The sequence below is a fragment of the Crotalus tigris genome, unplaced genomic scaffold, assembly GCF_016545835.1.
Source record: "Crotalus tigris isolate CLP2741 ecotype Arizona unplaced genomic scaffold, ASM1654583v1 scf7180000019068.10715455, whole genome shotgun sequence".
Lineage (NCBI taxonomy): Eukaryota > Metazoa > Chordata > Lepidosauria > Squamata > Viperidae > Crotalus > Crotalus tigris.
Window position 1 is genome coordinate 3,038,225 of NW_024097358.1, and position 23,614 is coordinate 3,061,838.

A 23,614-nucleotide genomic window follows, 5' to 3' on the forward strand; every position below is an offset into this window, starting at 1 on the left:
GACAAGGCAGAGAGAGAGAGAGAGAGGAGGAGGGCAGGGGGAGAAGGGTGTGCCCTCCCTCGCCCCCTCTCTCGCTCCCCTCTGTTTTAAACCTCATCTTGAGAAGCCTCCGAGCCTCCCCTAGAATTTCTGACTCAGTCGGGGAAATGAAAAGCCGGCGGCTTGGACCTTGGGTAGATGGGCGAATGGAGAGGGCGTGAAAAGCCCCTTCTCCGCAGCCCTTCTTACGGTTCCTCTTGGCTGGGGATCCAGCCTGTCCGACCTTTCAACCTCTGGGCAGTGCCTGTGGCAACGTCAATGGGGAAGGAAGGAAGGAAGGAAGGAAGGAAGGAAGGAAGGAAGGAAGGAAGGAAGGAAGGAAGGAAAGAAAGAAAGAAAGAAAAAAAGAAAGAAAGAAAAAAAGAAAGAAAGAAAAAAAAAGAAAGAGAAGGAAGGAAGGAAAGAAAGAAAGAAAGAAAAGAGAAGGAAGGAAGGAAAGAAAGAAAGAAAGAAAGAAAGAAAGAAAGAAAGAAAGAAAGAAAGAAAAAAAGAAAGAAAGAAAAAAAGAAAGAAAGAAAAAAAGAAAGAAAAGAGAAGGAAGGAAAGAAAGAAAGAAAGAAAGAAAAGAGAAGGAAGGAAGGAAGGGAAGGAAGGAAGGAAGGAAAGAAAGAAAGAAAGAAAGAAAGAAAGAAAGAAAGAAAGAAATGATTTTGTGGGCACCCAACACTAATTCAAAAAGCTGCAATGGAGAAAGTCTTTCAGTCCGCCCAGATCTCTTCCCCCACCGTCTCCCCTTCTCTCTTTCCACTCCCTTTCTTTTCCCAGCCTGTCGAAAAACCGGGCGGGAGGTCGGCGCTGCTGAGCACCTCATGGTCTCCTTATTCCACCCCAGCCCCTATTTCAAAGCCCAGCCCCCAGCCCGGGATTAAACCCATTCCCCTTTAGCCCCGGAGGGAGTGGTACGGGCTGGGATCTGGCTGGGAGGAAGCGGCGAAGATCTCCACGGCCACCGCCCCCTTCCCAGCCGCTCGGCCCTCGTTGCCAGTGGCTCTTCCCAACCCAAATGCGCCATCATGCATCTGTACATGTGTTTGTTTTAATCGGAGCCCCATCAGAGTCTTAATTACGGCGCGGGGGGGGAGGAAGGATGCGCGAGCGCGCCGCCTGCATCTTCCCCTCTTCGCCCCCTCCCTCCCCCTCCGCACCTCCTCCTCCTCCTCCTCCTCCTCCTCCTCCTCTTCCACCCCCTCCGATTGGCTGGAGTAAGACGCGGCTGCTCTGACGTCTCTCAGCCTGCCAGCAGCCTGCCAGGCATCTTGGAAACCGACCCAGAGAAGAGGAGAGCAGCGGCGGGGGTGGAAGGCGGCAGCTTCCCCTGCCCAGACCCAGCGGAGAGGGAAGCGGGCCCAGGCGGAAGGGGGGTCGGGTGGAAGGGCAACGCGGCATCCAGGACCGGCCTGGCCGCCCACCGAAAAGGACTGACTCCGCTCGCCCGGCGTTTCCCGAGCTGCGCCCGAGGCTCCTTGGCTTCGGGTGGCGCGTTTGGTTGGAGAAGGATGCCTCGCGCTCCGTCGCCCGGGCTGCCGCGCGTAAGTGCCCATCTCGCTCGCTCTTTCGCCGCCGCCGCCGCCTTTTCTCTCCTTCCCAAGCGGAGAGGGAGGCAGCGGCGGAATGGAAACGCGCCGGTTCTTGGGGCCTGCCACCCGTGGCGAGAGAGAGGGAGAGACGGCCTTGGGTTGGGTACCGGGATGCGGGGGCAAGGAGAAGGAAGGAAGGAAGGAAGGAAGGAAGGAAGGAAGGAAGGAAGGAAGGAAGGAAGGAAGGAAGGAAGGAAGGAAGGAAGGAAAAAAGAAAAAGGAAGGAAGGAAGGAAGGAAAGAAAAAAGAAAAAGGAAGGAAGGAAGGAAGGAAGGAAGGAAAAAAAGAAAGAGGAAGGAAAGAAGGAAGGAAAGAAAAAAAGAAAAAGGAAAGAAGGAAGGAAGGAAAGAAAAAAAGAAAAAGGAAGGAAGGAAGGAAGGAAAGAAAAAAGAAAAAGGAAGGAAGGAAGGAAGGAAGGAAGGAAGGAAGGAAGGAAGGAAGGAAGGAAGGAAAGAAACAGCTCCATCAGCCGGGGTTCACCTAACACGCTAGCATAGGTGGAAAAGGGGTTGGGTCGTTGACAGCGCGCAGTGTAGCGTGTTGTGGGAACGCAGCCATTGTCTCAGCCTCTTGTCCGAACTAGGCCAACTCGTTGCCCTCATCCTGAGTAGGGCATCTCCTCTTGAGCCAACGGAGGAATGGCGATTTTGTTCTTGTTGTTGTTGGTTTCCTTTTATAGCGGGGTTCAGGATTTGTGGTGCGGTGTGAGCTCAGCCCGAGAGAAAGGAGGACAATCGTTCTGGGTTGCCTAGGCGGTCTTGGGTTCAGGGAGTAATGGGGGCGAGGGGAGGCGGCATAGGGCAAAGATTTTGGATGCTTGAATGTTCCGGGTATCCCTAGGTACAGAACTGGCCAGGTGACACATTTCTCCCTGCTCTGCTCCCCCCAGAAGCATGTGTGTGTGTGTGTGTGCTCCGTTAAACGACCGTGTGAAAGAGAAGCTGCTGGCAAAGGAAGGGGTCAAAAGAGGTCTTCTTCTCCCTTGCTTGAGATGTTGGGTCCTGACAGAGCTGTGACTTTGTCTCCAGTTGGTTCATCTTCCTGAAAAAAAACCAAGGCGCGTTCGTTCACACAGGCCCTTTCCCAGGGAGGTGAAAACTAAGAGCTAGCAGCTCCATTCTCAAGGCTGGCTAGCGCTAACCTTGCTCAGGTTTGGTGTGTGTGTGTGTGTGTGGTGTCTTTGTATCTGTGTCTGTGTCTGCGTGTATTTTACTGTAGCTGTGTGCAAATCCAATCCAACTGGCTAGGCGATAGTTGTAATTTATTTCAAAGATGTGGATGGGGATTATTTCAATAGCCCACATTAAGCATGTTTGGGAGAAGGTCCCCATTGAATGTATACTGCTCTGGGGGGGTGTGTGTCTTGTCTGTGCAGTTTTGAAAAGCGGAAAGAGCAAATACCCCACATATTTCTTCAAGGGGATCCAGTAGATTCAGAATTGGGCCCCAAGGCACACTTCCAGACTGGCTTCCATCAACAAGGGATGGCGCCAGGAAGGATGCCTCGGTGTGCATTTTATTTGGAGGGGCAAACCAAGGGGCAGAAGAGATGGATGGATAATGGGAAGGGGGGGGGAGGCGAACTTGGGAACAAACAGCCTATTTTATTCTAGTTGGCAATTTGAATTTTAGCTCTTAGAATGTAAAGGGTATATATATATATTTGCCAAATATTCAAGAGAGGCCGGGGTTTGTGACTCTCCGGGTTGTTAAGATTAAAATAATAAAAAAAAAATCAGCACCCGAGAAGAGGCTCAACCTCAAAGAAATTATTAACCTTCCTCAGCAAAGGGAATCAGAATCCAAATCTGGATTTAATTCAATAGTTCTCCCTTTGCTTCTCCCCTTCATTGGGAGCCCGTTATTCGGAATTAGGTTTCATTGCTATAGCTTTGATTCGAAGTTGCACCGCTGGTTCAAGAGGGCGTTGTTGTTGTTGTTGTTGTTGTTTTCAGTTTGGATTCTTGTTCCTTCCTCTGGAGTGTGGTGTGTCCACAAGAAGTTGTGGGAGGCAAGGACAGCAGCCCACCCTATTTCGCATACTTACCACTTCTTTTCAAAGAATTTCTTGAAAAGAAAAGAAGCAGCAAGGGGTTATTTTACAGCCCTGCTTTCTTAAGCCTCTTGCAAGTGTTAGGGTTGATTTACATGTGTAATTTGTATGTATAAGTTTATTCCTATTCCTATTATTACTATTACTATTCCTCCTTCTATAAAGATAATAATTTTTTTGGGGGGGGGGGCACCGAAAGCTGGCAGGTGGCTACATGTAAGAGGGGGTTCCGTTATCCTAGGATCTCAATGGCTCCTTCCTTTGTGAATAATTATATAAATTATGATGTATTATGATCAACTTTCTACGGGAAGGAATATTTTGAAAGGTTTAGTTTGCAGAGACAGAATCCAAGAATACAGTTATATCAAGGCCGATTCCTTTAATTTCCAACTGAGAGAGTTCATCTAATTATTCCAACCGAAAGAGTGCATCTAATTATATTTATTATATAATTGTCCTTCCTGCACGGAGGGTCTATAAGTTGAACTGTACTCTCGGATTCTATCTCTGCAAACTGAACCTTTCAAAATATTCATTCTGTAAAAAGTTGATCCTGATACATAATAATAGTTTATATAATTATTCACAAGGAGGAAGACAGCCACTGAGATCCTATGAAAATGGGACACCCTCTTGTATGTAGCCACCTGCCAGCTTTCAGCACCCCCCCCCAATATTAAATTTTATATATTATATAGGTATTTCACTTCCATGTTACCTTAGTTCTACCCACTGCATGGATTTAAGAAAGCAAGGAACGATAGTGGACAGAGGTCCCTTCCTTTAATACCTTGGTTTAATTTTGGTTGCCTTTTACCTAGTAGGATTTTATTTTTATTTTTGTTTGGCCTTTTCTCCTTCATCTTTTTTTACCTTCAGATATACCCACCTCCTTTGTATTATCAGTAGTAGTAGTATTAATATTGCTTTTTGGAATCAGATAGGTCTCAGCCTTGATTGTGTGGGTGGAGATAGTATTTTCATTCTCGGCCTGACAGCATAATTGCAATAATGTGAGCCCCGTCAACAACCCCCCTCCACCACCATCAGCCCCGGCCAGAGATGGCAATTTAAAGAAGGACCCTTTCTCTGCTCTTTGCATGGCTGAGATATTCCGGAGGCTTCATTTTACACCGACTACTCACTTCATTGCGCCACCCCCAACCTATTCTTCACATCATTCTGTCTTCTTCCCTCACCCCCCATATACCTTCTGCTTTAAATAATGTAAGCTTGCCAAACGGGGCACGCCTGCTCGCACACCCCTGAGTCTTCCAGGGTGGGTGGGGATGACGGTGGTGGTATTCATGGTTACTTCTTCCTAATTAAAGGATCCCTGTCATCAGATGTAGGGACAGGGAGAATGTGAGCTGGGAAAGTGGGTGGTGATTGCAAAAAAAGCAAGCATTTGCAACCCGGAGGCCTGGTTCTCAATGGGAGAGTTGATACGATTGAAGGGAAGACGGGGTGGGTGGGAACCCTCGGTGCAGGAAGGACAATAGGTGGATGTGTGTGTTGGGGTGCACACCTGTATCAGTCCTGGCTTGTGTAAACAGATTGAACAAGGGAGGGAGGAAGGGCTGGTCAGCTTTGCAGGGCGAAATCCCACAGCTGTGGCTACCTTCACCTCCCTGTTGTGGCCTAGTGAGCATCTGAAAGGGAACTGGGGCTCGCTGCATGTGTGAATGCAACTTGTCTTTCTACTCCAGGGAGCTGGGCAACCTTCAATGGGGCACACTTGCCATTGAAGCTCCCCTTGGCCTCGAGAACAAAAGCTAAATGGCAGCCCAGGGCACAGAGAGAACCATTCTCCATTGCCCCTCCCCCCAAAAAAATATTTCACAGCTGCTGGAGGGGTGAGAGAGATGCCCTCCCCCTCCTTCCCCACCTCTTGGCTCGGTTCCCACAACAGGCTGAGCAGCAGAGAAGGGTAGCCGGTTGTGGTTTAGTTTAGGGTCCTGGAAGCCTAGAAAGGATCAAACCATGGTTTAGTTATCCACTGGGTAATGCCTTGCGCTCACGGAACTTCCTGGCCTTTGATCTGGGCCAAAAGCCCACGCAGAAGTTAGGGAGCTATTAGTAGGCTGCTAACATATACCTCCTTTGCTTCCATTCCAATACCCTTCTTGTGTGGTCTCTGCCGCCTTGCCTCTTTATCTCCAGTTGTACCTTTCCACCAAGGGCTCTGCTGAGTTATGCACATCTAGGGCATTCTGCTGGAAGACCAGTGAGTCACAACAAGGCCAACTTAGGTGGATTTGGAAGAGCCCACCTCCAGCCTCAGCCCTAGAAATCTGAGCAGTCGCCAAACATGGCTTAGAGGAATGTTGGCCACGACCCTAACCGAGGAAGAGTTGGAAGGGACCTTGGAGGTCTTCCAGTCTATCCCCACACCCTTTCAGACCCCCCCATACCCTTTCAGACAAATGGCTATCCGATCTCTTCTTAAAAAAATCTCCAGTGATGTAACCCATAACCCCTTATTTGTGGTCTTTCATTTCACGTAGAGGAGATTGGCAAGAGCCAATCAAAAGATCAAATGCGGCAATGCTACTGCTATCACCCCTTCCTCCAAGATGGGACTGGTCTCCATTCAACCCACCAGCCTGCGTTTTGACTAGTGGGTGGAGCCAGAATCACAAGGAGGCAGAGTCACAAGTGAAAATGGGCAGAGATGCCCACAAGATTCTTGTCTTTCCTTGCTAGCACCGCATGAAGGATAGTCCTCCTTGATACTGAATATTTTCCTACCCCGGTCCATGCAAAAGAGGTCTTGTATTTGCGTCGAGATTTGACCACAGGTGACTAACTCAGGTGGGCTATTTTGTGAAATTACTTCACTTCCTTTTTCAGCTTTGGAAAATGATCCTTCCTTCCTTCCTTCCTTCCTTCCTTCCTTCCTTCCTTCCTTCCTTCCTTCCTTCCTTCCTTCCTCATTATTTTGAAAGAAACAAAGCTTTGAATAAGATCAAGACCCCCCCCCCATGGGATTAACCCTCTACTAGGGCATGCTCATTCACTGCAAGACAGAAAGGATTTTTCTGCTGATATTAACAAAATGCAAGGATGCTCGCTCTTGGTCTTGCACTGGAGAGGACTGTATTTTGCTTCTCTCCTCCCGGCTTGAGTAGGGAGGAAGGGTTGAGGATTTTAAATCTAATTGGAATAATAACACAAATGGAACAGTATTTACTACCACTTTACTGGTGCTAGAGGAGAAATGGTGAAGATTGACAAAGATCAAACAGACGCTCCAGGCATCAGCTACAGAGAAGAAAGGGGGTGGATGGTGGCTGATTTCCAGCACCTTGGTCAGTACCCTCAAGTTCTGGCAGGTTTATTCTCGTGGTCAGCTGGAGGGGAGGAAATTTGGTCCAGGGGAGGAAAAACCAGACCTACCAAAAAAACCTCCTGTATCTTTCTGGGGCTGTAGGATTTTTTTTGGGGGGGGGGGAGGCTCCTGCCTCCAAAGGTCTTTCCGATGGAACCACCAGCTTTAGGCCTTCAGATGTGTCGGCAAGCCTGACCAGTAAGGTGGATTATTTTGCCTGCTGCCCAGGGAGGGATCTGGTGGGGAAAAGACTTGGCATAAGAAGAAGACTTTTTGTTCCTGATTAGGTATTTTTTTTCCTCTCTTAATTTTTAACCTCCTATCCTTGCCGTAACTCATTGCTTTCCACCTCTTCCGAAAGAATGCTTTCTTTCTCGGTTCCTGGATTTCATTGAGGTTTTTTAAAGATTTATTTATTTATTTATTTATTTATTTATTTATTTATTTATATTATGAATGCTTCCCTTTCTTGTCTTTTAAACTGGCTCTCTCCCCGCTGAAACCCTTCGCTCTGATTATCCTGTTACACCACCTGAATCCCCTTCTCTAATTTAATGCGCCTACAGTGACCCGGTTCTGGGGTGTGGGCTGTGTGTGTGGGGGGGGGGAGAAAGGCTCGATTGAGCTGTGCCCGTCGCAGGACCACCGCAGCCCCCCCCCCGTCGTCTCTCCCTTCAGCTAACTAAGCCTCGCCGGCGGGGAGGGGGGAAACTGACCTTACCTGCAGGGGTGTGAGCAGAGCTGTATGGGCCCCAAGCAAGTTCTCCGAGAGGTTCCCTCCCCCCTCCATTCCCCCCCCCCATGGCAAGGACGAGAGAAGCCAGGAGTGGGGTGGGCTGGAAGGAGGGGAGAGGCTGCGACCACCAAGATCTCCCTCTGCTCAGCCATCCACGGGCCCCCTCGCCCTCTTCTCCTCTATGGCACTAACACACACACACACACCGCTCGGTCTGAGTCCCTCCACCGCTCGCCTCGCTCAGCTAGAGCAACGCCTGAGCTGCAAAATCCGGAGGGTCGCTAGGCGGCGGCTGCGCGACCCCCCAAACTCTCCTTTTCGTTACCGATTAGCGTCGGGAGTTTTGCAGCTCCAGCGGGGGCAGCCCTGCCCTGCCCTGCCCCGCGGCGCGCGGTCCGACTTCCCGACGACCGCAGCCCAGAAAGGAAGGGGCAAAGGGGACCTGCCCGCCGCCTCCGTCGTTATTTCTCCCCTGCTTGCCGGCTCCAGGTCCCGAGGCGTCCCTAACGCCTCCTCTGAGCCTCTTTCTGGATTCCGGATCCAACCGGGGGCCGCTTTCTGCTGCGCGGACCGAGCTCGGTGCGGGGGGAGCTCCTGTGCGCGCTTCAGCCGCGGAGAAAAAAAGCAGGCAGGGCCGAGCGAAGGGCTTCTCTGCAGCGCTCTTCCCATCCGTTTCACGGGGCGGGAAAGGGGGCAGGCTGGGCCGCGAAGGTGCTGGCTGGTTGCGCCGGGAAGGGCCGAGCAGCTGAGCCAGCGGCGCCGGGTACAAACCCCGAATCGCCTGTTGGACTCGGGCGCCGGGTTCCCCTTCGGTACTCCGAGGTTTGGGGACAGCCCTCCCGCCCCAAACTGGTCAACCCAGTCCTGAATTCAGTTCAGGAAAGCTCCGTGGTAGAGGAACTCCAGGTTGCGCTCTCCGCTCCCCCCCCCAAGCTAAATGGAGCGCAAAATGGTCCTTAAAAGGCAGGGCGATGCTGGTGTGCGGACTAGCTTCTAACCACCGTTTAACCTCCCCCTGCGGGCCTTTGCGAATCCGGCCGCGGAGCCTTAGCGCTCAAGAGGCGGTGAGAATTCAGACGATTGGAGGCATTGGCTAAACCCTGGTTGAGCTCGCCGGGGGTTAAGGGAGTCACGCGAATACAGCACAAGGCAGCTTTTGGGGCCACCCAAGCGAGAACTGCCCTGCAGAGGAAAAATGGGGACTTGGATAAAAGTGCCTCGCCCCCCCCCATACACAAAAAGAACCAAACGGCGCAGGAAACGACTCTTAGCTATTGTGAATTGCAGAAGTGATTTTTAGTTCGCAGACAACTGCAGAACCTTGGCTAGTTCTTTATTTCCTGTGTTCAACTCGACTGGGCCTCTGTTCTTCCAAGCCGCCAGGGTAGTTTGAGAAGTAAATCTAAAAATATTTCTCTCGCAATAGCGAAACCGTGCGGGATTTTTGACTGAAGCAGCTGTGGGAAAGGAAAGGATGGGGAGAGAAGAAAGAGAGAAAAGATAAAAGAAAGAAAAAGCGAGAAAAAGAAAAAAAGAGGAAAGAAAAAAGAAAGAGAGAGAGAAAGAAAGAGAGAGAGAAGAGAGAAAAGATAAAAGAAAAAAGCGAGAAAAAGAAAAAAGAGGAAAGAAAAAAGAAAGAAAGAGAAAAAAGAGGGGGAAAAAGAAAGAGAAAGGAAGAAAGAAAAAAGAGAGAGAAAAGAGAAAAGATAAAATAAACAAAAAGTGAGAAAGAGAAAAGAAAAAGAGAAAAAAGAGGAAAGAAAAAAAGAAAGAGAAAAAAGAGGAAAGAAAAAAGGAAGGAAGGAAGGAAGGAAGGAAGGAAGGAAGGAAGGAAGGAAGGAAGGAAGGAAGGAAGGAAGGAACCTTGGGTGATATTTGCTTCTAGCAACATTTTTTTAACAGCCAGGAACAATTTCTCAAATAGTGCTGGAGCTTGAGTTTTGAGTTTCAGCTTAAGTTTCAAGCAAAATAAAAATAAAAATTAAAATTAAAAAACGCGGGCGGGGAAAGGACAAAAGTGTTTAATCCAAACGCATTTTTTTTTAAACTGAGTCTTCCTATTTGGGGAGGGGGGAGAAATTGGCTTTGCCTTCCGAGTTATTCTGGCTTCCTGTTCTCTAGCCCTGCATTTTGACCGAGAAAATAAATCTCTTCATATTATCCCAGGATTATTCTTGTGGGCCTCGGGAAATTTAATTTAGGCCAGGTTTTCCAATCGGCCTTTGAACATACGGTCGGGGGCGGTAGAAAGAGGCGCAAAGGTGGAGCAGAGGATGAGAAAAAGACGCGGTTTGATTCTCTACCCCAAAGTAGCCCATTTATTAATAGTTGCTCTCCTCCACCCTCCTAACCCGAGTCGCAGATTTTGCGTCCCATCCAACCCCATTGTGGGGAAACGGGCCCATAATTCAGCAAAACGGCCTTTGGGACAGATGCGCTACTGTTCCAAAGCGCTCGCGAAATTCTTCTTTTATTCCGTGCTGAGCGTTGCACTTAAAAAAAAGGGGGGGGGGGTTTCTGGGTTCGCTCTGAAGCAAAGCGGAACGGGGAGGGGAGGGGAGGGGAGGGTGGAAGAGGAGGAGAGGGAGGGGAGAGGGAGGAGCTAAACCTAAACTGCAGCCCCGTTCAGAGAGGGAAAAAGCCCTGAGATCAGAAAACAAGCGAGTTTTCACCCAGAGACAACCCAGCCAGGAAAGGCTAAGCCTGCTACATCCAGCTATCTTGATAGAGAAATTAGAGAAATTAAACTTTAGAGAAATGAACTCGGTTTAAATCAGCCGAAATAGCTCATGGATTGGCCCCAGGCAGGTGGTCAGTTTTTTTTCCCTTTTTAAGATCCTCACCTATTGAATGTGGAATTCTGGTGATTGGACCTGAAGGTTAGTTATGGTTTGTGTGTGTGTGTGTGTTTTGCCTGGGGGTGTGGAAATAAAAAAATGCCATTCCAGTCCTGTCAATTTCCAAAGACAAAGATTGGGAAACCGAAAGGATTTACTTCCAGACTAACAAATAGCTAGGCATAAGGGTTGGGTGGGTTAAAACACATATTATTTGATAGAATAAGTGTAATCCAGATTTCATGTTTTGGAGGGGAACAATCCCATTATTAGATTTTTTTTTTCCTGTGTTCAGGTGCTGTGTAGGTGCCCAGAGAGAATAAGGTTTACACAGAATTTTTGTGAAGTTGCTTTGGAAAACATGGGGACGCCTGAAAAGGCACAGGCTGTGGTGCTGAAAGTAGTAACTTCTCCGGAAAAGGTTTAAAAACAATAAAAAAAGAGTAACACACATAAATACAAATCATAATCAGAGTAAGCCAATAGGAATCCAGCGAGAATTTAGAACGTTTTGAGTAAAAAAAAGATTGTGGACTTTTTTTTTCACTTTTGGATTTGATTTGATTTAATGATGATGTTATTAATAGACATTGGGCCCTTAATAACACATTCAATGCAAAAGCACTTAACATCAGATTTCCTAAAGTTGGCAACTCCGGAGTGTGGAGGATATCAGAAAAAGACAGGACTTGAAGTTGGCAGACTGAGATCTCATCCAAGTCACACTGTTTGGGTTTTTTTTTTTAAATTAAATTAAATTAAATTTATTTTTTGGGGCTTCCCATTTTGTCTCAACTCTTGATGATTGTTTGGACAAGTCCACACAACTCTTTAGGTGGCATTTTTGAGAGGTGTTTGTTGTTTCCTTCCTCCTGGGGCTGAGTGAGAGGGATTGGCCCACAGTTGCTCAGTTTGTGCCTAAAATAGGATTACATCTCCAGTAGACCAGCACCTTGACTTCCAGACTGAATTGACTCTTAAACTGACTTCTGTAGTTCTTCATTCATTTCTGACCACAATCCTGACTTTCAGCCTTCCAATTCTGAGAAAGAGTCTTTCATGTTGAGAAAGGTTGGGTGACAGCAAAGCAGAGATTACAGTTAGAGAGTCTGAATTAGCCCAATATTCTTAAATATATCTGGCCCAAAGTAAGCTCATTAAACTGTTTGAAGCTGGATAAGGCCTGGTGGCAGAAATTCCATGATGGAAAAGACCCCAAGCATCGTTTTTAAAAACATCTCATTCCCCTCTTTTCCCATTCTGGGTGGTGTTTGCCGGTTTGTGAATTGGTCTTTTCTCAACACCTTGTTGGGATAGTGGAATAAAATTTATGCACTTGGTTGTGCGTAAAATATGACTGGGGCGGGGAGGGGTGGGGGAGAGGGAAGGAGAGAATATAGAGATTTTTTTTGTTTCAGGACTGAGAAAAAAAATATTTTGAGGTTTATTGTATCCTCCCTTCCATTTTAAACATTTTAGAAATGAAGATAAATGTATTTGGGAAAATGAGAGAGGGTCATTTAAAATCGTAACAAATGCATTCACCCACCCATCCACTTTAGGCTTAGTTAAAGTTAACCTCCGTTTGTTATTTGTTTGTAGTACATAGTGTGAAACCAAACTAAATCTTTTGTTCATAATTTGAGAGAAAAGGCTAATTTACCAGGTTAAAGGCTAAACTCTGTTCTGCGGTGATTTCTAAGCCTTGGCTAAACATTATCTTGTCTTTATTCACATTGGGTGCTAGAAACCCTAACTTTGATTCTAGAAATAGGATTTGAGGTCCCGCTCCTTAAAATTCAGAGCAAGAATCTGGGAGTAAATCCGTTCATGGAGATGCCTCTTGGAATGGATGTTAACCCCATTGAGCTCAATCGTCTGAGCACCCGAATTGAAATTTTCCCCCTTGAGTTGGAGGGCCTTGGAAGCATTCCGGTGGGGCTGGAGACAAGCCAAACAGTAAGAGAGGAGTAAAGCAGGGCTGGGTGGTTCTGATTCGGTCACCCTGCTTTTCACCCCTGCTTTGATGATCTCCTGTAGGCCACCCTTCCATAAGATTTAGAAGATCTCAGCCTGCCAGGAAGGGTCCCGTCAAAAGCTGGCAAAGATGCCCGGAAATGACCACAAACTTGGGGATCCTCCCAACGCGGGTGCTGGCAGCAGTAATAACGGTGGCGGGATCCTGAATTAGCTAACCCAGCACCAGCCCATCCTTGCGCACCTTAACTCACAGTGTTTAAAACCAATCTTGGATGGTTTTAAGTGAAAACCTCAAAGCAAGGGCCGTCACATTTTTCCCCCCTCTCTGGCCGGTAGTAGGATTCGTGCCACGGGTGTAATGAAAGGAAGGTCGCCTTCACCTCCAAACGCCTAAGCAGATCAAGGAGCGAACCGTTGTTGCATCCACACGTGCTCAGCGCGGTGGCTATGAATCCCGTCCAGACTAGCGCACGCACCCGGCTCGTGGGTTCAACTTAAGTCTCCAGATTCGGGGGTGGGGGGAGGAGGGGGGCCATCTGCGAAGCCAACCGGAGCCCCCTCCATGGAGTTAATAATAATAATAATAATAATAATAATAATAATAATAATAATAATAATAATAATAATGATGTTGGAAGGGACCTTGGAGGTCATCGAGTCCAACCCTCTGCTCAGGCAGGAAACCCTATACCATTTCGGACAAATGGTTGTCCAGTCTCTTCTTAAAAACTTCCAGTGTTGGAGCATTCACCACTTCTGGAGGCAGGCTGTTCCACTGATTAATTGTTCTCACTGTCAGGAAGTTTCTCCTTAGTTCTAGGTTGCTTCTCTCCTTCATCAGTTTCCACCCGTTGCTTCTTGTCCTGCCTTCAGGCGCTTTGGAGAATAGCTTGACTCCCTCTTCTTTGGGGCAGCCCCTGAGATATTGGAAGACTGCTTTTCTGTCCCCCCTCGTCCTTCTCTTCGTTAAACTGGACATAGCCAATTCCAGCCACTGCTCCTTGTATGTTTTAGCCTCCAGTCCCCTGATCATCTTTGTTGCTCTTCTCTGCACCCTTTCTAGAGTCTCAGCATCTTTTTTACAGCGTGCTGACCAAAACTGGATGCAGTAGTCCAAGGGTGGCCTTACCAAGGCCTTGTAAAGTGGTATTGCATTGAAAGACCTGCCATAGCTGTGAGCAGGAACCATTTCTACGTTAATTGAAGCGCAGGGAGGGAGGGAAGAAGAAGGGCGGCGGGCAAGGCAGAAGGACCACGGGCGGCTTTCTCTGCCAGGTTTCAAAGAAACGCCTTTAAAGCAAAGGAAAGTGGATTTTTTTTTGGGGGGGGGGAGAGGGAAGGATTCAAAGGGGCGCGAAGCAGCGATGATTTGAATGCCAGGCCAGCCATTGGTGCAAGCCGGGCTGACGTCATTTCCCAACGAGGGGGGATTCACATTAGAAAAGCATCTCGGGCCGGGTGGGCCGAATGCAAAGCGGCGGCCGGTGCGCGCGACGGAACGGCTCAGACAGGGGAAGGCAGCGCCCCGGATGGGTGGGGGTTTTCCTCCCCCCCCCCCAGCTTCAAACCTGCAGATCAGGTCAGATCTTGCGGTCGACCTGCTGAAGGAGCGGGCTGCATCCCTCTCGCTCTCTCTGCGTCTCTCCCTCTTCGCGCCCTCCGCCTCAAAAACACCCCTTTATGTATTTGCATGTATCCATATGGTTATTTTCTCCTTTATTTTTCCCCGATGGCAGCTCGAAGATCCAGAAGCGTTCCGTGCTCTGCCACCGCCCGTTCAGCCTGATGCCCAGCCCCATCGGAAAGAGAAAGAAAAGAAAGAAAGAAAGAAGAAAGGAAAGAAAGAAAGAAAGAAAGAAAAAGAAAGAAAGAAAGAAAGAAAGAAAGAAAGAAAGAAAGAAAGAAAGAAAGAAAGAAAAGCCTCACGCAGGAGGGCCGTTTCTCTCTTTGGTTATCTAGCTGTATGAGTGTTATCAAGCCATCATAAAGCTAGATAACCGAAAGTAGAAATGACTTCCAAGGACTTCTGGGAACTGAGAGATGGAAGAAAGAAAGAAAGAAAGAAAGAAAGAAAGAAAGAAAGAAAGAAAGAAAGAAAGAAAGAAAGAAAGAGAGAGAAGGAAGACACCGTGGCCTGTGGACACAACTGGAGGAATGAAGGAGCACGGTGGCAGCCAAAGCAGACCAAGCGTTCTTTCTTTTTTCTTCTTTTTCTTTCCTTTTTTTTTTCTTTTGATCAACCAGGTCTTTAAAACTTGATGGTCAAGGAGTTCGCCTAGCCTTTCTTCAATACAGGTATCCTTTTATATGTCAGTAGTTGTACCTGTTCTCCTAACTTGTTCATTCTTTGGCTGATGTTTATGTAGTTTTTTTTCTCCAAGAGATTTTTGCCTTGATGTCTTGGTTCTTTACGGTGCAATTACATCAAAGGGGATGAACCTTTAGGAATCGGGGTGACTTTGAAAAGGGAGGGTGGGGAAGGACAGACCAGCAGGCACCTGCTGAGGGGGGGGGTGGCAGGGAGGAGGAGGAGGAGGAGGAGGAGGAGGAGGAGGTACTGCCAAATGCATTTAAAAGAATGGCTTCTTATAGCCACAGCACAGCTATGAAGAAGAAGGAAAAAGAAAAAAAAGCCAAATCAAACCCCTTGATCAAAAGGTGCTTCTGATAAAACTGGCTTGGAACCTGAAGTTCAAAAAGTAAAAAAACCACTTCATAAAACTTAAGGAGTGGAGGGGGGGAAGAGAGATCGGAGAACAGCCACAATCGGGTGGGAGTTGTCGAGGGATTAGGTTGTAGACCGAAAAAAACGAACTCTCTTCAACAAGGCCCCTTTGCAGATTAATCTAGACACCCGGCCTCTACCAGTTGATGGAATTGCTCTCCGCCACTCCCCCTCCCCTCCCGCCAGGCTTTTTTTACACCACCCCTCTTCCTAGTTTTCTTCCTTTGGTTACAAGGCTCTCCTTCTTCTCCCCCCCCCTCTAAATTCTGCCCCTCTGTGAGGTCAAGTTCTTGATAATTTGATCACTTTTCATGGACTTTATTTGCCAGCTTTGTGTACAGCTAGGGGGTCTCCACACAGAGTGAAGTGAAGCAGAAATGAAGGGGGGATTTTTGAATAGAAAGCAGCCGGGGGATTTCGGAGCCAGGCCTTCAGACTGAGAGACTCTGCCTGCATACAAACTACCTGTTTGAATGGGGGAGACTTTGCTTCCTCTCTCTCTCTCTCTCTCTCTCTCTCTCTCTCTCTCTTTCTCCCCCCCCTCCCTGCCCCATATAGCTCCCTTCTCCGAGTTGCCTCAATGGTTAATGTTCACAAAGTCTTCTTCTTTCCCTCACTTCAACCCCCCCCCAAGTTGAGACATAATATATATTACAATGTCTAGCAAATAAAAAAGCAATTGGGTGATATCTGCATTCAGTTCCCATGGTAACACAAAGAACCACACTAGCCTGGCCTAGCTTCTCTCTTTGGGCACGTTGGAGTTCCCAGTTTGAGACAAATAAGTGAGTTCCCCCCCCTTCTTTCTCTCCCTCCCTCCTTCTTGGAGCCAAACCTATTCAAATCTCCCCTCCCTCTCTCTCTCTCTCTCCCTCCCTCCCTCCCTCCCTCCCTCTCTCTCTCTCTCTCTCTCTCTCCATCTCAAATCAAGTCACCAAAACCATTCACATCAGCACTGAACTATTATTTTTCAAAAGTCTGGCTAAGATTCCTATTAGAAGACACTGACACCTCCCTCGGAAGTTCTCCCAAAGGTCCAGGGATTTTCTTAACTTCTCACCAAGAATGAGCAGCTTTGTTGTTGTTGTTGTTAATTGCGAAGTTGTGTCCGACCCATTGCAACCCCATGGACAATGTTCCTCCAGGCCTTCCTGTCGTCTACCATCTTCTGGAGTCTCTTTAAGCTCACACCTCCTGCTTCAGTGACTCCCTCCAGCCACCTCATTCTCCATCCTATTGCCCTCAATCTTTCCCAGCATTAGGCTCTTCTCCAGTGAGTCCTTCCTTCTCATTAGGTGGCCAAAGTATTTGAGTTTCAACTTCAGGATCTGGCCTTCTAAAGAGCAGTCAGGGTTGATCTCCTCTAGGACTGACCGGTTTGATCACCTTGCAGTCCAAGGGACTCGCAGGAGTCTTCTCCAGCACCATAGTTCAAAGGCCTCATTTCTTTGGCGCTCAGCCTTTCTTATGGTCCAACTTTCACAGCCATACATTGCAACTGGGAAAACCATGGCCTGGACTATACGCACGTTTGTTGGCAGGTTGATGTCTCTGCTTTTTAGTATGCTGTCTAGATTTGCCATAGCTTTCCTCCCCAGGAGCAAGCGTCTTTTAATTTCTTGGCTGCAGTCCCCATCTGAGGTGATCTTTGAGCCCAGAAAAATAAAATCTGTCACTGCCTCCATTTCTTCCCCATCTATTTGCCAGGAATTGAGAGGGCCGGATACCATGATTTTGGATTTCTTAATGTTGAGTTTCAGGCCAACTTTTGCACTCTCCTTCTTCACCCGCATCAAGAGGCTCTTTAGTTCCTCTTCACTTTCATGAGCAGCTTAGCACTATTTGAATTTAAACTTCTTATTTTTAAGGGGTAGGGTTTCTCTACACTGGGAGACAGTGTAGATGTAGCCACAAGGGTAGCCATTCGAAAAAACGGTGGTGTCTGAGCTTCAACTAACCATGCATTGTCTCCAGTTGGATAGAGAACCATCAGCTTTCTTTTACATCAAGGCGAGAGCTGATGGGTTGACCTTCAACCCAGCCACCTTAGTCCATCTCTGTATTCAGGCTGCCTCAAACAAGGGGAGATAAGTTGGAGTGTTTGCACACCTTGGCCTTTGTAACCATCATTTTGAATGCCTCAGTACCACTCAATGCCACTTCTTTCACTAGCAAGAATTACCAGTGGATGCCTAATAGGGGCATGAACTCGGCAGTATGTGTGTACTCCATCTATGCATGATTGCATCTTTGTGGCTCCATTATGGAGTAACCTTGAAGAGTATGCTTTTCTGATTCTGAGAAGACAAAGCTTTGTTCAAGTCAGCTTGACTCCTGTGACAGCGTGATAGCTACGTGCAAACAGACAAAAACAAAAAACAAATCTTCTCAACTTGGGTTTTAGCCATGGGATTTCTCAGTGGTCTCCCTTCCCTTCAGACGTCAGCAGCAGCTTTCCTTTCAACTTCCCAGCTGAGGAGAACAACATGGTTCTATTGTACATATTCAAAGTACGGTAGTTTTCTTTCGAAACTGTGTGGCCCACAGCTAGATCTCTGGGATAATGTAAGAGAAGGGCTTTTCAGCTCAGAAATGATTAATTGATGGATCAGGGGCCATCAAGGTGGTGTTTATTGTTAGGTAGATTTATTTCTCTAGGACAGTGCTGGCGAACCTATGGCAGGGGTGCCAGAGGTGGCACTCAGAGCCCTCTCTGTGGGCACACGCACCGTCGCTCCAGTCCTAGGCCTTCAGCTGGGTTTTATAAAACCTTTTCACTTTATAAAACCTCCACTACCATGTACAAAAAAAAAAAAAGGTTCAATCAATCAGTCAATTTCAACTTCTAGCGGGCGGGGGGGGGAAATCTTGCAAAGTTGGAATTGATTGATTGAACTTTTTAGTCCCACGCAGTCTGCTGTTACCACCGCAGCCACGCCCACCCAATGGGCCACACCCACCCAGCAAGTGGGTTTTGGGTTGCAGTTTGGGCACTCGGTCTCTAAAAGGTTCGCCATCACTGCTCTAGGAGGATGCTGTAATAGTGTCCATCCATGGATGCTCTTTTCTATTTTCTTCTACCTTTTGCAGCATTATAGACTTCTCTAAAGAGTTAGGACATCATCATCATTATCATAAAGTTGGAAGGGACCTTGGAGGTCATCTAGTCCAACCCCCTGCTCAGGCAGGAAACCTTATACCATTTCGGACAAATGGCTGTCCAGTCTCTTCTTAAAAACTTCCAGTGTTGGAGCATTCACCGCTTCTGGAGGCAGGCCGTTCCACTGGTTAATTGTTCTGACTGTCAGGAAGTTTCTTCTTAGTTCTAGGTTGCTTCTCTCCTTGGTTAGTTTCCATCCGTTGCTTCTTGTCCTGCCTTCAGGTGCTTTGGAGAACAGCTTGACTCCGTCTTCTTTATGGCAGCCCCTGAGATATTGGAACATTGCTATCATGTCCCCCATCGTCCTTCTCTTCATTAAACCAGACATAGCCAATTCCAGCAACCGTTCCTTATATGTTTTAGCCTCCAGTCCCCTAATCATCTTTGTTGCTCTTCTCTGTACTCTTTCTAGAGTCTCAACATCTTTTTTACATCGTGGTGACCAAAACTGGATGCAATATTCCAAGTGTGGTTGTACCAAGGCATTATAAAGTGGTATTAATACTCCACGTGATCTTGATTCTATCCCTCTGTTAATGCAGTCTAGCACTGTGTTGGCTTTTTGGGCAGCTGCAGCACACGGCTGGCTCCTATTTAAGTGATTGTCCACTAGGACTCTCACAGTTACTACTATTGAGCAAGGTACCCCCTATACTACACCTGTACATTTGGTTTTTCTTGCCTAAATGTAGAACCTGGATGGCTGACGAATTCTGGGAGTTGAAGTCCACAAGTCTTAAAGTTGCCAAGTTTGAAGACCCCTGCATTAGTATTTTGATGACTATGAGAAGTAGATTACCTGTCCTTTAGCTCATCTGTTGCCAATAAACAAAAAACAAAACCAGGAAGTGGTAGGCATAGCACATTTTGTTCCTCCTGTTGCTCTGATTTGAATTTCATCTGTTACATTTTTCATCTTTTTCTACTAATTGTACATTCATATTTACTAATAATATGATCCAAGATCTTCCTGGTAGGTGAAATAGGAGACTGGTGGTTTTGTTTGTTGAATTCTATGGTCAATGGCTGAAAACCTATGCATATTCATTTGGAGTTGACACCCTGATGGCCTTACTAGGGCTGACTTCTGTATCCATAAAACTGCTTTCCAGTTTTTTCTTTATGTTGTACTCTGGGAAGAGCAATGTAACTTAAAATGTTAAAGAGCATCAGACCTAGTATTAGACTATCGTTTAGATAGAAGATATTATTAAAGCGGAAATTCTCCAATTTGCTGAAGTCTACATGTAGTGCCAGAATAAAAAAAGTGTATTGGAGGGGGGGGGGGGACTTCAATTCAGTTCGTAGCAGACAAAGAATGTACCATTCATTTTTGAGCCTTTTGAAAAAGTACAAAGGAAGATATCTTTATAGCATCTCATTTTATTCTTTCTAGGTCTCCAGAAAAAGTACTCAAGGTATAGTCTAAACAATGAGATACAAGTGAAAAAGGATTTTTCCTTCCTTCCTTCCTTCCTTCCTTCCTTCCTTCCTTCCTTCCTCCCTCCCTCCCTCCCTCCCTTCCTTCCTTCCTTCTTTCCTTTCTTCCCAGGATCTGTGATCCATGTGAATGAGCTGTTGGCTAAGGCAGCAGCAATTCTGTAGTTCTTAATTTGGCACTTTTTAAAATTTCAAAGCCACAGTGTTTGCTTTGGGCGCTCTCCAGAAAAAAAAAAAATATATGGTTAAGCATTGAATGCAGTTGTGATTTGGGCCATCTCAAAGTCTCCCTTTTCAAAATCAGCATCCAAATGAGAAGACTTGACAAAATATTGAATGTGCAAAACACCTGGGCTGCTCTGATGACAATTGATGTTCTTTTTTTTTCTGCCTGCTGCTTTTTCACCACCCCATATCTCTCTTATTTTCTCTCCCCCCACCCCTTTCAATTCTGAACAGCAACATGAGTTATGTTGGCCATTTACTGGGGGAGGGTAGGGAAAAGAGAGAGAGAGAGAGAGAGAAGTAGACACAGGCAAGGAGAGATTGGCATAAATGTGCATGTACATATGCAAATGTATAAATAATTACTATAATTTAAATAGAAACACAGTATCTCTCAGCAAAGCAGGGAAGATTGTAGCTTGCTAAGTCTGGTGCCCAGCTGCTAACCACTGACAGTCACCTTTAGGACCCCAGCTGTGGTTTCTTCCTATAGTTTCCCCCCCCCCCCCTTTAAACCAGAATGGATGGCAGAGCCCTTGAAATGAAGACAGGCCAGGCAGAGGTAGACTTTCAAAGAGATCTGTCCTTTGCAAACTAGCATTTGTGGCAATTCCGGGTCCATGAAATCCTTGACGCTGATTGCCACAATCCATTGTGCTTAGACTATTGTAATGTTGGCTATGCCCTCAAACCTGAAGGCAGGACAAGAAGCAACGGGTGGAAACTAATCAAGGAGAGAAGCAACCTAGAACTAAGGAGAAACTTCCTGGACAGTGAGAACAATTAATCAGTGGAACAACCTGCCTCCAGAAGCAGTAAATGCTCCAACACTGGAAGTTTTTAAGAAGAGACTGGACAGCCATTTGTCTGAAATGGTATAGGGTTTCCTGCCTTAGCAGAGAATTGGACTAGATGACCTCCAAGGTCCCTTCCAACTTTACTACTATTATTATTACTATTATTACTTTTCTTCTCCAGCTTAGTTTTCTTCACTGGGTTGTCAGCATTTCTTTCCAAATTCTCCTGTGGATGGTTTCACACTGATTTGATTGCTGAAGCTAGCAGATAGTGTTCCTATTACAGGCATGATCTGTCATAGCTGCCTGCCAGAGGGAAACTGCAGGGAGCAGCAATGGATGAAACACGCATTGTGATGTTAGGATGCAACCCCTAGTGACTTACCAAAGCTTGGCATTTGGGGTGCAAGTCCAAAAATTCTGGATTTTACATCATGACCTTGCAGCATGTTTTTCTTATCGTCTTAGCTGTCAGATCTGGGTTGCAAAAAAATCTGGAGAGCCACTAGAAGGCTGCCAGTTAATCAGCACTTAGAGTTCTGAACTCAGAGCAGACATCCGAACAAAGGTGAATTTTAAAATATATAGTTGAAAATAGGAAGTTTGACACTCTTGAAGGAAATTGGCTGGTTCAGCCTCTAATTAAAATTAAGAAGCTTTGTTAATTACTCTAGGATGTGCCCAGGGTTTTATAGTTTTATCTTGCTGGGTCCAATTGACCAACATGCACCATGTTATTCTATAAATCTTTCAAAACCCTTTCTGGCATATTCACTGATAACTCAGAGATCAAGGTCCCAGTTGTGTTTTTAGCTTCAAGTCAGTGCACCAGATTTTAGTATCTGTCTGTCTTTCTTTCTGTCTATCTATATCATTATCCCTCCCCCCCCCCCCCCGTCTCTCATATCTCTTTATCTCTCTATACCTCTCTCTGTCTCTCCAACAGAATGCAGTTTCTGAATTCATACAACCCACTCTACTTCATTATTAAATTTTTGGTGTTTGCATAATACAAAAATGAAATAAACTAGCTGGTTTTGCATATTGCGCTGTTAAGGAATTATTTCAAAGAGACAGGAACTATATATGAACAGTATCTTTTTTTTCTGTCCTTAACAAAATTTCTTTTGGTTTTTAGGATATGCGTGGCTTCTCTTGTTTACTTTGCAAAAGGAAGGTTACTGCTTTGGTTTTGGTAGCAGTGAAAATATATTTGAGTGGAATCAGCGAATCAGGTTTAATTAGTTGCTAGAAATGTTTCAGATTCTGGTAAATATGAGTGAAGTACGTTCTGAGTGTTCAAAAGCTCCTTACAGGTGAAACAGAGTCACTTCATCAGTGTTAAACAGTTGCTATTCAAGTGGTTAGAATTTGTCTTGCTCCTTTCATATGAATATTATATAAATATTTTTATCCAGTTTCTCAGGCGTGAGGTCACATCCATTGTTTACAAAGTGTATACATGTTTTTGGTTAACTATTGATTTATTGTATTTGAATATCTATGTATTATGGGGGCATTATTACTCCTCTCCTGTTGCTGATGAAAAGGGAACTTGAGTAATAGTATCTTGCAAGAGTCAATTGTTGATGTGGTGGGACTTGAACTTGTGAACAAGAGATCAGGTGTACCCATCACACCAAGCCACAGTGTGGTTTGCTTGGATTGGTTTAGCACAGGGGTGTCAAACGTGTTGCGATGTATGTCACGTGACGTGTTGCAACGGGGTGGGTGCGGGCTGGCAGTTTGACACTCCTGATTTAGCATTTTGTATGTTTAAAGCAGGGGTCTTCAAACTTGGCCCTTTTATGACTTGTGGATTTCAACTCCCAGAATTTCTCAGCCAGGTACACTGGCTGAGGAATTCTGGGAGTTGAAGTCCACAAGTCATAAAAGGGCCAAGTTTGAAGAGCCCTGCTTTAAAGCTTAGCTCAGCCAATTGTTGTTTATTCAGTAAGCACCCACTAGGCTGAGAACGCTTTGTGAGTTAGAATTATGCATATATCCTAATATTTTATTTCAAGGTAGCTTGACTGAATCATCTCTTAGAATCTTCAAAAAGCTTCTTCAAATCAATGTGATGTGTTGGATGGAACTGGGTGCCTTCAAATCTGCATCTAAAACTTGGTGTTTGAAAACATAACTGATTCTGAAATTGATTGAACGGCAAATCTGAATAGAATAGACTACTTTTGAAAAAATTGAATTGCGAGTCTAAATTGAACTATTTTTTAAAATGAAATCCAACATGAATCTGATCAAGCCTAATCACATCCAGACCCAATGTGATGACCTCAAGTGTTCAGAGATTTGGATCCTCAGAAAAGATGTGGTCCATGAATGCTCACAAAGAGATCCCTGATAACTATTCTTTAGTATAAGTGTACCATATAGGATGTCGGTGAAGATTGCATGGCAAAGCAAAACCTATTTCACACTGATCTCTTACAAGAATAAAGGAATATTATAATATTTTTTATTAAACTCTTACAAGAAGAGTTTAATAAAAAATATTATAATATTCCTCTATTAAAAAAAAACCCCAAATGTAAGTAGCTACTAGTCATTCTTTGATTTCAACTTCTCCTTTGTTCTTCCACCATGGTCAAAACTTGATTACAATTTTTTTTCCTCTGGCAAATTCCTCTTCCATCCATCAAATGCAACTCACATTTTTTGAGGAATCCAGGAGATAGGATTAATCCCTAGAT

General features: G+C 45.9%; 2 long non-coding RNA genes across 3 annotated transcripts in view; both read left to right on the forward strand.

The window, feature by feature from the left end:
* Positions 1-1,266: 1,266 nt before the first annotated feature.
* LOC120315252 lies at positions 1,267-14,474 on the forward strand. Its single transcript, XR_005558633.1, has 2 exons — positions 1,267-1,568; positions 14,293-14,474. It is a non-coding gene; the product is annotated as an uncharacterized LOC120315252 (long non-coding RNA).
* Positions 14,475-14,580: 106 nt separating this feature from the next.
* LOC120315177 overlaps positions 14,581-23,614 on the forward strand; it is a 55,831-nt gene continuing 46,797 nt past the window's right edge. For both annotated transcript variants that reach the window (XR_005558615.1, XR_005558616.1), the window contains exon 1: positions 14,581-14,851. This is a non-coding gene — a long non-coding RNA (uncharacterized LOC120315177). The remainder of the gene's footprint in view (positions 14,852-23,614) is intronic.